The following is a 16647-nucleotide window of genomic DNA, read 5'->3' on the forward strand; positions in this document are numbered from 1 at the left end:
GCTTGGCACAATTATTGCTAAAAAATGTCCTGATATAAAATGAATCATAACTTTGACTCAACAACACATACAAAGACGAAAAAGCCTGAAGATATGACTTATAAAGGATGTCCATATAAGGAGTTGTGTTTCATTCCCATTGCAATTTAGCAAGGGTGCACCTGCGGCACTGATCTGTGCCGCTTGAGCCATAAAAACAGATCTATTGTGGGACACTTTAAGAATAACCTCATCTTTGTATGTATAGTCATATTGTCTGAACTGGCAGATTATGGGATGTTTGCATATGTGTCATTTCTTATCTGTGTTTTGTTTTTTTATTCCAGGCAAAAGCTTCTTCCTATCTTGGAGCAGATTTGAGAGAGTGACCTGCTCATGTCGCCTGCGGACATGAGCGAAGGCGCTGCCACGTAGTCAAAAGTGAAGAAACAAAGCTCTACTGGCGGCTTGTAAAGGTAATAATGCACGCTTGCATACATGTACTTCCACACATTTTAGCACTTTGCAGCTTTTGAGGATGTAGCTCAATGTCTGGGTCAATATCTCCCTCTTAAAGGATCTTTCTTTGCTTCCACTGCCTTTTTCAAAATCACTTTACCACCCGGGTTATGTAGTCCAACGCTACTATCAACGGCTACTTTTCTATTGTTCGTGGGACAACTGACCGTGACCCAAGGCAGCTCCCGGAGGTCTGCGGGGTCAAAGGGGAGAGGACCCTGACCGGCCCCCGAGGTGTGGATGTTTAGCATCTATACCTCGAGGCTTGAATGACTGTTTAAGCACCTGATGCGCTGCAGCGGTGCCAAACATTAGCAAGTGTGGCGCTGAAAGGTCTTAAACCTGCTCATCCAAGAGACGAGAGGCAATGATTCATCGGCCACTGCGTGCAGGAGCGCTGACAGTGATGGAGAAGAAAGGGCTGAAGGATTAGGCGGGCACTCAGTGCACTACCACAGCTAAGAGTGTGTGTAGTAGGTGTGTCGTGCTGCGCGTTGTGCGGCGCGTTTGTCTGCCTGTGTCTGTGATTGCATGCTCCGCCACAGGGAAATAGAGTGTCTTGGCCCCCTGCAGCCGCAACCCCCCAACTCTGAGTCTTGATGGCTTTTGACAGTAGAGCTGGAAGACAAATGCCCCCCCACCCACCCACCCTGTCCTGCTGAAACATTCATGAAGCCTTATGACCCTCTACTCCACCTAATGTACCCTAACAGGCCTTTATAGCTCCTCTCTAGCCTAGCACCACCTTAGCACTGCTTCCCGGCATCTAACTTCTTAACACCCAGCCACTGCCTGCCTGCTCCCTTCACACCCGTTTGGTGGAAAAGCCTCAGCCTGATTTGTTTTTGACAAAGGACAACTGTGGAGGAGAAAAATCCCGGGACTGTCGGTTGTTAGTTACATCAAGGGATCTGAACTCCGAGAGAGATGAGCTATTTGTCAACCGCCATGTTGAGGTTTTGCAACCGGAGAATCACTAACGTCATCCGTATCCAGGCTCCTATTGGACGACAGCAGCTGTCGGTCACACTGGTGTCCACTCATCTTTGCTCTTTTTATCATCTTTCTTCCTCCAAATGAGAACATAATTTGTCAATTTGTTGTGATCCAGCAAACCAGAAGACTACATCTACCTTCTTTTTTGTCAGCGTCAGTTAAGGGTTGACTTCTTTTTTTTGCGGTGATCCCCTCCTCTCCTTCACGTGTGGTCATTGACAGTCTCTGTAATGCGACTCCTATGGGTGAGCATTGATCTGTTAAGATTGTCACTTTAAGAAGAAAAAGCCCCATTAGGGTTTAAGGTTTGACAGTTGATATCAACATCCCTGAGTGTTGTGACAGCTTTAAATCACCAGTCATCAATCGTCCACACCCTCCCCAAAAAAAGAAGGAGAGTCAAACTTAGACGTAACGTGGTAGGAAAAGTTTAGCTGTTCAATAACCTGTGGGAGCGCAAATAAATGAATTGAAAGGAGACTTGAATGACCTCGGCTTGTTATTAGGGCTCGACACTGTGTCCTCTGTGTGTGTCCACCCTGCGTGTGTCCACAGGGAGATCTGGTCTGAGCAGTGTGTTTTACTGCTCTCCTGGCCTCCCCACTGTGTTTACCTCTCCGTGGTAAAAATGCCATATGCTAAATGGGCTTCTATTACGGCTCTGGTTGCAAGGCCAACCATCGGCCCCACACACACACACTCCAGCATCAAACGGAACGGATATCCAAGCCATATCGCCGGCCTACAAAGTGAAGCGCCATTGATTTGTTTATTTTTTTTTTTTCAACACGTGAGATTCATCTTCTGATGGTCATTGATTCATCTGGTAACAACAGGCCAATTAATTAGCGGCGGCAATCACTGCCGGTTCTTGTCGTGAGTCCAGTCGTACAAACATAAACATTATTTGAAATAATGCGACCTATGCAGGCTACCTTTTCTCTTTATTCAACCCTTAAACCCTCACTTACTACAAATGATACATCTCAGACTACATTATTGACAATACTCTTATTGACTGAGGTAATAGAAGTCACAGAAGAGATGGGTCAGAGTCAGGATACAGTGGAGTCAGTCTATAGCGCTGATAATGTACATTCATCGGGGGGGAAAAACTGCAGAGCTCTGCAAGAATTTTCTTCACCTCAGAATCTATATGGATATGGAGCCTGCCGAGTGTCTGGATTCTTCCACCTTATCGATTTTCTTTATTTTTTTTGAAAGTGCTGTACATTATTCTATAAAGACACAAATGTCATAAACATTCAGCAAAAACATGTCCAGTCTTTCTTTGCGTAGAGGTTGACATGCGACTAATAAAAAAAAAAAGACCTTGACATCAGAAAGCACAGCATGGGATCATGGGAATTGTTGTTGTTGTTGTTGTCCAATGCTGATGAAAATCACATCACAAACTGCACTCAAGAGGGTTGAGTTAATGTCCCAGACATGATTACAGGGATGAATAAATCAGCGGTGGATTATGTTGAATACAAATATTTCTACAGATTTAAAGAGTGTTAAAAGCATTTACATTAATTAAAACATTAATATTGTAGTTTATAGATACTTGAATGCAGAAATGTGACATACATCTTTAAATCTAATGATTGTGCTGTGCTATTCAGTACGTGATTTTTCACAAATGACATTTTCAACAATTCATTTTTTTCTCTCAGACACATGCATTAAATTATATCTTAACAAAGCCATAGAAAAAGAATGTAAGCTTTTAGTTAAAAAGGACAACACATTTAACCAGTAAACTAATTAAATGACTTCTAATATTAATAATACTAATTATTTTCCAACCAATTTTTTATATTTTAGGAATCATTTTTCTTCTCTTCACAAAACACATGCAAACATTTGAAACATTTAACTCTACAGGGCACTCATTGAAATACTTGGAAATTAAAAATGTGGAGGATTGGATTGTTGGAGGATTTTATTTCCATGTAGAAAATCAAGGTCCATGAAGGTAACATATATGGTTCCTTCCCCCTGAAAACAGCATATATGAGAATATACAAGAAAAACACAAATAAAGTGAAAGGAACATTATTTCAGAACATTTTAGAACAGCGTTCCCCAATCCTGCTGGCCCCTGGGGACCCCTGTCCTGCATGTTTTAGATGTTTCCCTGCTCCAACACGCCTGAACACGCCATAAGATATTACCGCATGGATGCAGGAGAAGACAGAGTCACATGACTGTATTTTTTGCCTTTTGGAACTGCTTCGGAACTGTTTTGGATGTCCGCGGAAGTTACCAAATATAGTTCTTTGCCCGGTAAAGGGTTAACCCTCAGCTCTCTCCGCTCCCTCACTCGGGTCCCAAATCCGCTCTGCTGCCACACGACTCTGTGCGCTCCAGCAGCGGATCAATGTCTCTGAAATGGAGCCGACCTGCAGTCACATTAATGGTGCACACATCATCTTAAAGGGCTCTTCCCAGAAGACCTTCCTGCTCACACTCTCTCTCTCACACACACACACACACACACACATGCTACAAACACAGCAGCAGCAGCGAGCAGAGAAGAGACAGAGGTCAATACAGACACTGGGTCGTGTTTAGCCTGTAGCCGGGCCTGCTAACAGTTACAGGCTTACATTACAAAGTCCATGTTCATTAAAGACCCCGACAGAACCAGAGATAGTTCTCAGACACGAGGGCGCGTGAGGGGATATCGTGTGATCTGCGCCTTCTCTGCAACAGGAAGTGTGTTTTTGTAACATGAAAAATGAATCAAAAACCTCTCCCTCTGTGCATGTGTGTGGGTTTCTGACCACAATGCAACAGGACTAAAGCGGCATCAGTGGCATCTTTCTCACTCATAATCTCCCACTAGAAGGATTACCAGTTAAGATAACACCTTCAAACACTATCTCCTTGCAAGTGTATAGGCTACATGCATGCTGACTGCTTCCATTGGAGGTCAAATTAGCTTCAATTATTCCCCCTTCTTATGGCTGAAGGTCCTGGTGGAGCTGAAAGGCCTCCTCGGGGGAAAAGGGTTTAGATCAGCCTCTGCCCCCTGATGCTGTGGGAAAACCTATAAAGTATAGAGTAGTTAAGAGTCAGTGGCTGATGTGTGAGTGGAATCCTCTGCAGGTGATAAAGAGAATAAAATGTCTGCTTTTCGGGCTTAAAAACAAGACGGTGGCTCCGTTTGTTGTGTGTTTGAAGCCGTTTGAGCAGCTTTGGTTGTTTTAAAGGGCTTTATAAATAACGTTGGACTGTATTAGACTGATCCTTCAGATTCTTTTAATGGATTTTTTTTATGTCATTATTGCATTATCTGCACCTTTTGCATGGAATATATTGCAGAAAGTCTTGGACACTAACATTGAAAGCTTTCAAATCCAAACTGAGAGGCTGACTCAAGAACATGCACTTGTTTTTCACAATGTGTTGTATATTTAATCTGGATTATTTTTATTTGTTTTCTGCTAAATTTGTAACTGTTGAAAGTTGTGTATTAGGTTCTTGGGGATTTTTCAATGGGATTTTCTGGTTAAATAAAGGTTTAAAACATAAAATAAAGTATCTAGTGTGACCAGTAAGTCAATCTAACTTTTTATGGGGAAAAGGCAATTGTTCAGGAGTTGTGTTTTTTATAGTAGTTGATATGGACTGATCTATAGTTTACAATATAAAGGTTTTTATGGTGGGCCACATTAAATTGAGTGGGGGGCAGTGAGTCTTGAGAACTCTGAACTATAGACATGGTAAAATGACATTAACATTGATTTTCTATTCTTAATTTGAAAGTCTCATTAATGCAGTGCTCAACTTTGCTAAAAGTAAAGTTTACAATATAAATTCAACTGAAGTTTTGTCTCTTTGTGACTAAGAACTAAATATTATGTTGTCTAAATCTTAACTGAATAGGATAAAAATTGCTTTGCAAAACTTCCCTAAAACTTTAATTCTTCTTCATTTTGACTTTCCAGTCAAATTCCAATTTCAAGCTCTCTCTTTTTTTTTTTTGATTTGAGGAAGTAAAACTTTAACAATTTGGTCAGTGGACAGTTGTCAAGTTAAAACATACATACAAGTACAATAAGTATACAATGCACAATACATTTAACACACTGTACAATATCACCTGTTGTCAAAAAAAAAAAATAGCAGACAATCTGTACCTATTTGATTTGAATAATTCAAAAATACTGTCACGATACAGCATCTGTTATTATGTAAAGGAATTCAATAAGTTTTGTAAAGCAGCAACCCTAACCATGAAGGACAGGGGAGGAAATCCCTGAAATGAAGTCTCTGCTACTGAAAATAATCTGTAAAATCAATCTACCTGTGCTCATCCCTCCACGCAGCAGCAGCAGGACCGGTTACACACACTGGTCCTGTGTGTGTGTGTGTGTGTGTGTGTGTGTGTGTGTGTGTGTGGATTTCGTCCCAGCTGCCGTTCTTGGAGTTTCCTCTCTGTCCTTGCAGTGTTCAGGCCCAGCGCATTATTGATCAGAATGAGTAAGTTAATAAGCTTTAGACTCATTCATCAGCAGGGTAGAGACTGGAACTGCACACAGCAGGCTTAATCAAGTCATCAGTGCCCGTCAAGCATGAACACAGTAATTAAAGGAAGAGGGAACATGGAGACGAGGAGAGAGGAAGAGGAGCAGGCGTCTGTAGAGTCTGCCTCGGAAGGAGATAGAGAACTTTAGCGCTCCATTTGTAAAGCACCATTTTACAGCAGCACTGGCTGAGGAAGGACACAGTTGGAGTCATTACTCTTTGCACCAGATATAGCTCCCACATTAATCTGGCCTTAGTTAATCAGCAGCTAAAATACGATCAGTTAGGCGATCCAAACAGTGACCCGAGGACAAACAATCCATCCTGCTTTGACCTGGACAAAATGACAAAGAGCAGCACACTCTTCTCCTCCTCCCCTTGTAAAGAAAATCACCAATAATCTGCATCATCATCATCATCAACATTATCATTCTCGATATTTCACCACAGTAACGGAGTGAGGCCAAAAGGATGAGCTCATTTGGTTTTCTTGGCCGAGTGGCAGCGGCCCGTCAGATTTACAGCAGCAGCAGCAGCAGCTGTGAGCGATGATGCACCTCCTCAAACAAAGACCATCAGTCGTGTCTGGAGCAGAGGAGGAGAAAGGCTGTGGGGGTGGGGGGGGAAACTCTAATGGGCTCTGAGCCCTGATTTAGAGGCCGGGATCCCTGCTGATGTTACCACAAAGATAACTGTGTGTGAGTTATGCTACCTGGAGCTGCTGTGTAAGGTCAGGGTCACTCCTGATAGGCATCCTGCTTTGGAAGGTGTTTTAAAGCACAGGTTTCACAAAGTCTCACTACAGTTCTTACACACGCTTACTTTTTTTATGGACTTTGTTGAATCTGCCTGTCAATCTTAATGTGATTCCAATGTGGAAAAATTGGGCGATAGGCGGGGTCACACCCTGGACTGTTCGCCAGTCCACCACACAACCACCCACTCTCACACCTATGGTCAATTTGGAGTGTCTGATTTGCCTAATCCCCAAATCTGCATGTTTTTGGACTGTGGGAGGAAGCCACACGCGTGAAGCTTCAGGTTATCTGAGTTAAATAAATCAAGTGTTGCTCCAAAAGCACAAAATACTAAATGTAGTGTATGGAGGAATCTTTCATTCACCCCTCTTTTTTTTTAAGCGGCCTTCACGTACGTGGATCTTTGTGTCTATATTTGTGTAGAGTAAGTAAACACGAAATGCACACACTGTCTGGTTTGTCCGTTTAGGCTGGGGTAGAAACACAAAATAGTGGCCTATGTAAAACAAGACCCTTGCCTGAAGTGCATACACATAAAAGACTCCTTATTTTTTGTCAAGTATGTTTTATTAAAGCCTTTCTGCATGGAGTTTGCATATTCTCCGTGTGTGTGTGGGTTTTCTCCGGGTTCTCCGGCTTCCTCCCACAGTCCAAAAACATGCAATATGGTGATTAGGTCAATTGGACTGTAGGATTGAGTGTGAGAGTGAGTGGTTGTTTGTCTCTATGTGGCCCCGTGATGGACTGGTGACCTGTCCAGGGTTTACCTCACCTATCGCCCTATGTCAGCTGAGATTGGCACAGCACCCCTTGCGACCCTCACGTGGAGGATAAAGCGGTGGAAAATGGATGGATGTTTTCATTTAGACAATCTACGGCACACAAACATAAACAGACAACTTCTCAATACAGATACTACATCGTGAGCAAACATGTGTTTCTATCATGTCCTTTTCTTCTTTTATTCTTATAGTCCATGTGTTTAGCAGCAGGTTCTCACCCATTGTGCCCTAGATCCCCCCTGTGGCCTATTAGCCTTAAACCTGACCATTAGACTGTCCCTTCAACACACATGCATCTAATGATGGCAATTCGCCATCTAGACTAGACTCAGTGTCCATTACCTGTGACTGTTGTCGTCCTGTAACCGCCTCGTGCGCGGCCTCTGTGGTGAGCGAGCTGACAGGTGACATTAGCAACAGGTGACCAGTGAAGCATGGAGGGGCCACAGAGACAACATCTCACACACACACACACACAAGTAGAGGTAAACACTGCTATCCTTTTAAGGTCCTTTTTAATGTCTAACCCTAACTATAACTTAACCACAATTCATATCTTAGCCTGTAACTTAAACACACACATACCCCGACATATACATACTGTATATTGGTACTCTTAACTAATTTAGTGTTGTCCATTAATCGGTGCATATCATCATGATATATCATCAGATAAAATAAGTCAATAAAATAGTCCTTTATCAGTCCCACAGGGGGGGAAATGTACATTTACACAGCTGCAAAGACAGTAATGATAAAGGTAATAAAATATTAAACATGCATTTCCACACATGTTTAAGTAAAGAATATAGAAAAATATCAACAATAAGACTATAAAAAATTAAAACAGAATGGAGAATATATAATTTAGTAAAAGTGTCTCATTAAAAGGTATTTTCTTGTTGTTTTAGCTCATACGGAAAATATCAATGACCTGTTGTATAGTTTCCCGAGAATTTTATGGGAATGTTATGTTGTGTTTTGTCCCAAAAGGCTTTTATTTTGTGCAACTCGACATAATACTGTGAAGTTAATGCCCAAAACAAGTCACGTTGCATGATTTTTGAGATGCATTGATTACACAGTCGAATGGAATCACAAACGGGATTAACTGATCCCACATCTCAATCTAAACTTTCCTCGCCTCCTCCTCCTCCTCTCTAATCACACAGCACAGTGGACAGACTGAATACCGGTCCTCCTCTGGGACTCAAACCAACAACCACAATCACAACCTGCTTTACAACTTATAATTAGCACAGGGAGCACAGCTCCCATTTGGGTCACTGATGTAAAAAAAAAAAAAAACAGCAACACGGTTGTGCCTAAAGGTGGCTTTATAATCCCAAACATGTGCTCGAACAGGAGCAGAGGCACAAACTCACACACTCTCTCGTGGAGAACAACTCAATTACAGCACGGGTCCTTCATAGATCTGTTGGCTTATCCGATTGTCAGATCGCCTGATCGATAGAGAACAAGCGCACAGGGTTTATTTCAGCCTGCAGATCATTAATGTGGGTCCTGCACTGCGGATACAGAGCGGCAGTGGAGACCTGTTGAAGGGATGTGACACAGCTTAGCGCCACAAACAAGATGAGCCATTTTGTGTCGTGTGCTCGAGGGTTTGCACTCTGACCGAACTGTGTGAGTGTTTGTGTGTCTCTGTGGTTTCCTCAGAGTGGTTTACAGTAAAAAAAATCACTGGGTTCTCACTTCAGCTCACATAGCTGCTGCCCCTCACTGTATTGATCCCCATATAATCATTGACAGAGCCATCTCTGAATGACTTGATTGAATTAAAGGCTCAGCCCACTGATTATTTCTTTTTTTCCACCCTTTAACACCACCTCCCTCCTGTGCCTGAATAGCAACACTATACCTCCCCAATTAATGGCTAACTAATAAATGAAACGAACGGCCACTTGTTTCTCTCGTCACAAAAGGCCCGTGCTGAGAGTGTGCGGCCTCTGAATGCCGAGGCACGAGGCAGCACACTCCGCTGTTTGCATTAAAGCGCCGTATAAAAGTTTGTCTCTTTTGTGTGGCATGCTTCCTGGCCCACGCTGGAGCTTACTGCCATGGGGCCAATTGTGCCTCTCTTTTAGTCTCCTTTGAGACGCAGCACACTTCTCTTGTGTGTGGGGCGGATTGAGGGAGGGGTGGGGTGAAAGAGAGACAGTCCTTTTGCAAAGAGGGGAGATGAGCAGGAGGGTAGAGTATTGGTTGTAATGAAGGAGCGGGCACGTACGGCCAACAATAGATTCTCCGGATTATGGCGGAGACAAAGACAGTGTTGCAGTAATTACAGTGCAAACATGGCTGTATTGTGTTTGTGTGTGTCTGTGTGTGTGTGTGTGTGTGCTGACGTGTGGATCGGGGGCAGAAGGCATTGCTCCATTAGCAGCTGTGTCTCAAGAACCTGATTACTGTAAAGAGGAGGATGTGTGTGTGGCCATCAGGATGGTCCAGAACAGGGATTAGGAGCAAAGATCTGCAGCTTAAATGTTTCCTCTATTTCTGTTAATATTGCCTGGGAGTCATAGAGCAATGAGGACACGCTCAAAAAAAGTGGTAAATACCTTTCAGCTACCTGTGTGGACAGTCTATGACACTTTTAGGTAATATAACTAATAAAGCTGAGTAAATGTATTTAAAGATACCCAGTTGCTGATTTGGTGCATGATTGTTTTTACTAAATAAACTGTATTATCATCATTTTTGACATCATAGATTACAGAAAAAATAATTTAGCAAAGAATCGCACACTGACTCACTCACATGCACGGATAAATCTATTTGCGACATTTCATGCTGCGACTTTTAATGCAGCGTTATCAAATTTTATGATCAGAAAACTATTTCAAGACATGATCATGGACCATTCATTTTCTTTTTATATTGTGTAGTCTTTCTTTTATGTTGTGGCGCCAAAGCGCCAAAGCAAATTCCTCATATGTGTATTACTTGTCAATAAAACAGTTTTCTGGAATAAAATCTAAAATCTAAAAACGATAGTAGCCTAAAAGTTTCCCCACACTTTTTAAATCCTTAGAAATCTCTGTTTTTGTTTCAGTTGCCTTTTACTGTCTCTGGTGTTTATAGAGAGTTTTTTTTGTGGAAGAAAATCTTACCAATGTGTCTTCTTCTGTTTTTTTTTTTTTGTTTTTTTTTGCATGTTCCATTGCCGATCTTCAGATCTTCAACTAGAGGTATGTCTTTTTCTTTTTGTTTCATTAAGAGAACTGCGGTGGTAGAAATTACATACTGTGTTTTTAATATAGGCAGCGAGAGGTCAATAAAGATAAATACTTGATAACATGAAGTTTCAATTAGCCAAAAAGATATTCACGATCAAGCTTTAAGAAGTATTCAGAAGTCATAAAACTGTTCTTCAGTTTACACTTTCACAGTTTATGCCTGCAGCCTAAAACAGGAATGTTTTCATAAAAAAACACACATTTTCACAGATGTTTCCAGAGCTCGCTGACTCTGCCAACACTGCACAAACACATTTAAAGATCACAAGTTAACCAGCTACTCGGGAGGGTATTGATCTTAAATCACCGTGTGCATCAGGGGATGGATGTCGTGAAAACTTCACCCATGCTTTCTGGCCCTCTGCTAATCTTCTGCACTGAGATGCCCCCATTTCCTTTCAACTTCCATCCGTCCCCGTGTCTCCTTCTGTCTGTACCTCCATCCAGCCTTCCTCCTGGCTTAGGCTGATTAACAGGAGTGGCCCATTTACAGTATGGCTAGAAGGTAATTAGTGGGATGAGCCGGGCAGAAGGATCCTCTTCAGGGGTTAAGGAGGCACATGCTCAAGTACCTCAGGCTTCTGAGGACCAAGCCGAGCTGATGTGTGTTGGGGTAGAATGACAACAATGGGAAGGGATTTCCCTTTAGATTTATTCAACCTGTTCATTCAGGGAGGAAAAGGAGTCACCGTGACTTATTGATCAATGATTTACACACATTTTCTTCATTAGCAAATTTTGCCTACAGATGTCATAAGCTGGTGTTGTATTAAAAAGTTTTCACATTTGTTTTTTTTAAATATGAAGAAGAATCAGTTGTTTATCTTGTATATTTGTTCAAAGTTTTCCATCATAACAAGTATTTCACGACTTTTACTGCGATCTTTGGCAACTTTTCTCATTTTCAGAATAAATTCAAGCCAGAATAAATGATCAGTTTACACTTCTTTCGTCATTCAAATAAGAAACCACAACACACACACACACGAGGACCTGTGTTACACACACAGATGCTGCCGCTGCATTAAAACCTTCCTGTCCTCTAACATAAAGAGCAGACCTTCTGTTTAGGCGGCTGATGGTGATCACCTTTAGCCCAGGGGCTTTAAAAAAAGAAAATGCACACATACTTCACTTGGTAGCTTAAGCCTCTAAAGAGCAATTATTCCATTCATATGGAGGTAATTGTTGCCCATGAATATGAAATGTTTGGCAGTCCCTCCTTTAACATTGTGAGTGCTATGTGGATGTTCTTGGAGGAGGACAAAGCCCTCAAGGTATGGGCCATTTCCATATGTGTTAGGGGAATCGAGGTGGGCTTGAAACAGCCCCGTGTTTACAGTAAACTCAGGGTCTCCCCTCTCTCTGAGTTTTGCATCCCTCCCATATCCAGCCATCACTCACTCTTATACTGTTACTGTAACTAGTATGTGTCAAGGATATTTACTTGTCCACGTTTGGCACAATTCAAATTAAGCCGAGACTCATGTGTGATTTCATTTTGCATGAATAGAGAATTAAAATGCTAAAACTGAGTTCATGCCTTAGAAATATCTTCTTAAGCCTTCCAACTAGCCTTTGTTTTTATTGCTTTTACATGCTTTTCACCCCTCGATGAGTTCTCGATCATAAACAAACAATGTTTTCATGTGCAGTATGTATTTATAACTCCTCTATGGGCTACTACACTGATGTTCTTTGCACAATTAATTCAAGGCAGCTTGCCGTAATATCGGTAAATAAACATCTCCACACAACACACATGTTTGGTTTAAGTGCATACATTGAATTCATGCACAAAAGTGAAATAAAATGAGTGAAATTTCCACAGGAAGACATTTTTTTCTCACTTGTGCCACACAATAATTTCACTTTGCTGTGTTTTAATTTGCAATCATGGCATTTAGTATAAATCACACTGCTAACTAGACTTAAAGTCCTCAGCGATAAAGATCCTTACAGAGGAAAAGTAGCTTCTTCTTTTTCTTTATAACAACATTTGTTAATGCCCTGATGATTTATTAGGAAAGGAACATTCAGTGAGTCTTTTGTTATGGAGGAACCTGAGTTGAGTTCCACTCACTGAGTGACCTCACCCACCAATCAGACAGTTGGGGCGATGGTTAAAGGGTGATGGAGTCTGGAGGAGGATGGGGGGGTGCAGAGTTTTTTGCATAAGCATGGGACCCAATCTGCTGGGATTGCTCGGCACAGTAAGGGGCAACTGCAGGCTTATACTAGGGTCTTTATTTTGGGGGGGGCCTTGCACTTTTTAACACAATTACTACACCACCCTTCTGTCCTGATCTGCTTGTCTTATTCATATGTAGAAGTCGCTCTCTGGGGCTGCAAAGTTTCCAGCTGCAAGTCTCTCTGAATGAGTAAACTAATTTGGGGAGTAGTTCTGACTGCAAACCAGGGAGAAGAATACTGACCTTAGAAAGCAGCAAAAAAAAAAAGAGCACGACTAATTGAAAAGGTTGCCTTCCCTGGAAGCAGAATGTGGTAAAACAGTTCCACAGAGGGTGATAGTTCAAGCATAGAGTCCTCTTATATCTTAAAGTGCTGTTGTAAAGCCATTAGCTGATGAAGTCGGAGACAAAGCGAAGAGAATATCGGCGTCTTAAGATGGCGGGGCCCACTGAGGAGAATTATTATTTTTTTAAATAAAGCATGTTTTCATGTTCTCAAAGTCCTGGAATTCATCACCGGTGATTTCCAGTTACAGATACTCACACCTCACTGTCTGCCTTTGGTGCGCTTTCCCGTACGACAGACATGTTTGCCAAGGCTACGTACAGGAAGATGACGTTGTGTGTGTGTGTGTGTGTGTGTGTGTGTGGATGTAAACAGGGTGGGGGATGGGGATGTACAGTATATTTATGATCATGTGTATGTGTGTGTGTGTGTGTGTGAGTTTGAACCTGATGGGCAGACAGTGTTTCATTAGTGATTCCTGTAATGTCAATAAAGTTGAGATGGTTAACAGGAAGAAGTGTGGGAAGGAGCGGGGGGATTGGCAGGGTGGGGGGGGGGCGACCCAAGGCCACATGCGGTGTCGAGCCAGGCTGCAGATGATGATGATGTCATCGCTTATCTGCTCACAAAAGTCATTTATGCTCTTTGAGCTGCATCTTATAATTGCACAAAGAAAACTTGTATTCCTAAAGTCGCGTCATAAGTATCAGCTGTTATGATATACCGTATAAAAATGAAGTCAGTGCTCTGATTAGTATGCAGCCAGATTAAAGGGCTGTTTCACATTCCCTTTTCTCCACACTTCAAATGAAGAATAAACGTAAAATCATTTCGATGCTGCGGTGTTTGTTTTATTTATTTTCAGATCTTTTACACATTAAACTTGACAGAAACAAACAGTAAAGACAGTAAAAACATTTGTTTTTCATGTGGGAATAAGGCATGTGTCTCAGATCCACTGTCTGATGATCAAATAACACATTTATCTCTGTAAAATTAGTAAGTGGCCTTTTAAGTAGTAGCTTTTTTAAATTCTTCTCCATCACTTTAAAGCACTGTTCCCCAAACGTTTGGGAATCTTTAACATCCACCGACTTATATCAACCAGTAGATATTGCCTTTATTGTTCCTTTTACCATCTAAAATACTTTATTGTCCTCAACCGAAAGGAAAGGAAAAAAATAGATGCAGAACACAGCCTATACACAGGACATATAGCCTAATTCTAAACCTATAAACACATGTGCAAGTGTTAGTTAACCTGTTTTCTTGTGGACCTGTGTGGTAGAAGCCCGTTAGATGCTGAGAAAATTGAGGACAAAGCGCCATCTATGGGCCATTCAGTTTCTCTGCCGTCCCTGTTTCTCGATCCTGGTCCCGGGGCAGCCACTGTCCTGCATGTTTTAGATGGTCCCCTTGCTCCAAGACACCTGATTCAATTAAACGGCTCGTTATCAGGCTTCTGCAGTGTTTGCTGATGAGCTGAAAATTTGAATCAGGTGTGTTGGAGCAAGGGAACCATCTAAAACATGCAGGGCAGTGACTCCCCAGGACCAGGACTGAGAAACCCTATTTTGTTGTATGAGTTTGTGCACTAGAGGGCGGTGTTGTATTTCTCTGATCTGAAACCAACACAGTAATCTGCTCCATGAGATCATAAAAGACACTAACATTGTTTTATCTCGGACATTACCCTCTGCTGTCATCACATTTGCATTGGACTGTCTTCCAATAATACTCCATCACCACCATATTTTAATAACACAGTGGATTCACTGTGACCATTAAGTGTCGGCCAGTTAAGCAGGGAATGATCAATTTCTGTTTAGTATCACGGTGCAATATTGATATTTGAAGTAGGTTTGATTTATGACCTTTGATGAGTCATAGACTGTGCACAGTGCTTCTCCATTCGATGCTGTGTGTTTGTGTGACTTGTGCATTCATGAGAAATGGAAAAAAAATACATATAACAACTGGCAATGTGTGTGAGAATGTTTTCGTATGAAGGAAAGCTTTGTAGCAGACTTGCATCTTCAGCATCTGCGACACCAGTTCACATGGGAACTGGTGAACTGGCTGGACAGACGTGTTTTGTTGTGCATGGCATTCGAGACAAATTCTCCCCAAAGTTGCACTGTGTTCGCCTGAAACTATTTTCTGAGGCGACATGAACATATTAACCTTTGGAAAAGGCTGCTCTTGTCATCGGTGAAGTCTCCACACTCTATCTCTCTGTTTTTAAAGAAAGCTCATGGACTAACTAAATGTCTCCGTGCCAACAGTGTAACTTCCTTTTGTTCGCCAAACCCATGACATTTGGCCAGAAAAACGACTTGTTGTAGACAATGAGTCAATGAGTATTATTATACTGAATAATAATACTCATCTTTAACCACAGACCTACATGTGACGGATTTAATTTACCGCTGCCAAACAAATTAAAGGTGATGATTACATTATTTTAGGGTAGAGAATGCAAATCACAAAATACTGAAAAAGGGAAAGCAGATTTAGGAGAAGAAATCGCAAAGTAGTTAAGTAGTAGTAAGTAGTAAAGTTAGTTTTGTGATGGAAATATATAGATTTGTGGGTAATAAATCAACAGAAGGATAAAGGATGAAGAAAATAATGTAAATTTTGCATCTGGCAATAGCAAATTGATGTTTCTTGTGGGAGAATCTTAAGAATAAAAACTCCACTGATGACAAAACCATTCATATGACTCTCATAAAAGACATACTTGAGTGTGACTGGATCATTTACTTATATATTAAGTATTAGTGAGAAACTTTGTGGATTTTATATTGTGTTGGAGCACAGTTTGTGCAAGGTATCTGTGTAAATATGAATTATTTTCCTTCCATTTGCATATTCACACAATTCCTACCATGTGTATCACACAAAACCACATGTAATGCAACAAACTGTAATATGCACCCATTCATTTGTACTTGTGATGCTTATAAATAAGGTTTTAAAAGTTACAATTGATAGGTTCTGTACCTGTTGGATATAAATTTTTTGCAGCAACCTTACAAATTATTCTGGTCTCACGCTGGTTTTTGTATAAAGTGAGACAGTTCTATGACTCTTAGCCCTCAGCCCTGCGGCTATCACTCACTCACTTTTATATGTGGTTGTTCCGCTCACCTTTAGTGCCATAAAATAAAAGGAATAAAAAAATATATGGAACCATATCCTCCAAGCTGGGAAATATTTAACCGAGCCATGTGTTTTGTGAATGCGACACATCATGTGCAGGCTGTACTTTTCACAAACGTGTACAAAATACAGGACATTGCAAGTACAGCTGCACACATGCAACAATAATAC

This window comes from Solea senegalensis, linkage group LG1 (genome assembly GCF_019176455.1).
Source record: "Solea senegalensis isolate Sse05_10M linkage group LG1, IFAPA_SoseM_1, whole genome shotgun sequence".
NCBI lineage: Eukaryota > Metazoa > Chordata > Actinopteri > Pleuronectiformes > Soleidae > Solea > Solea senegalensis.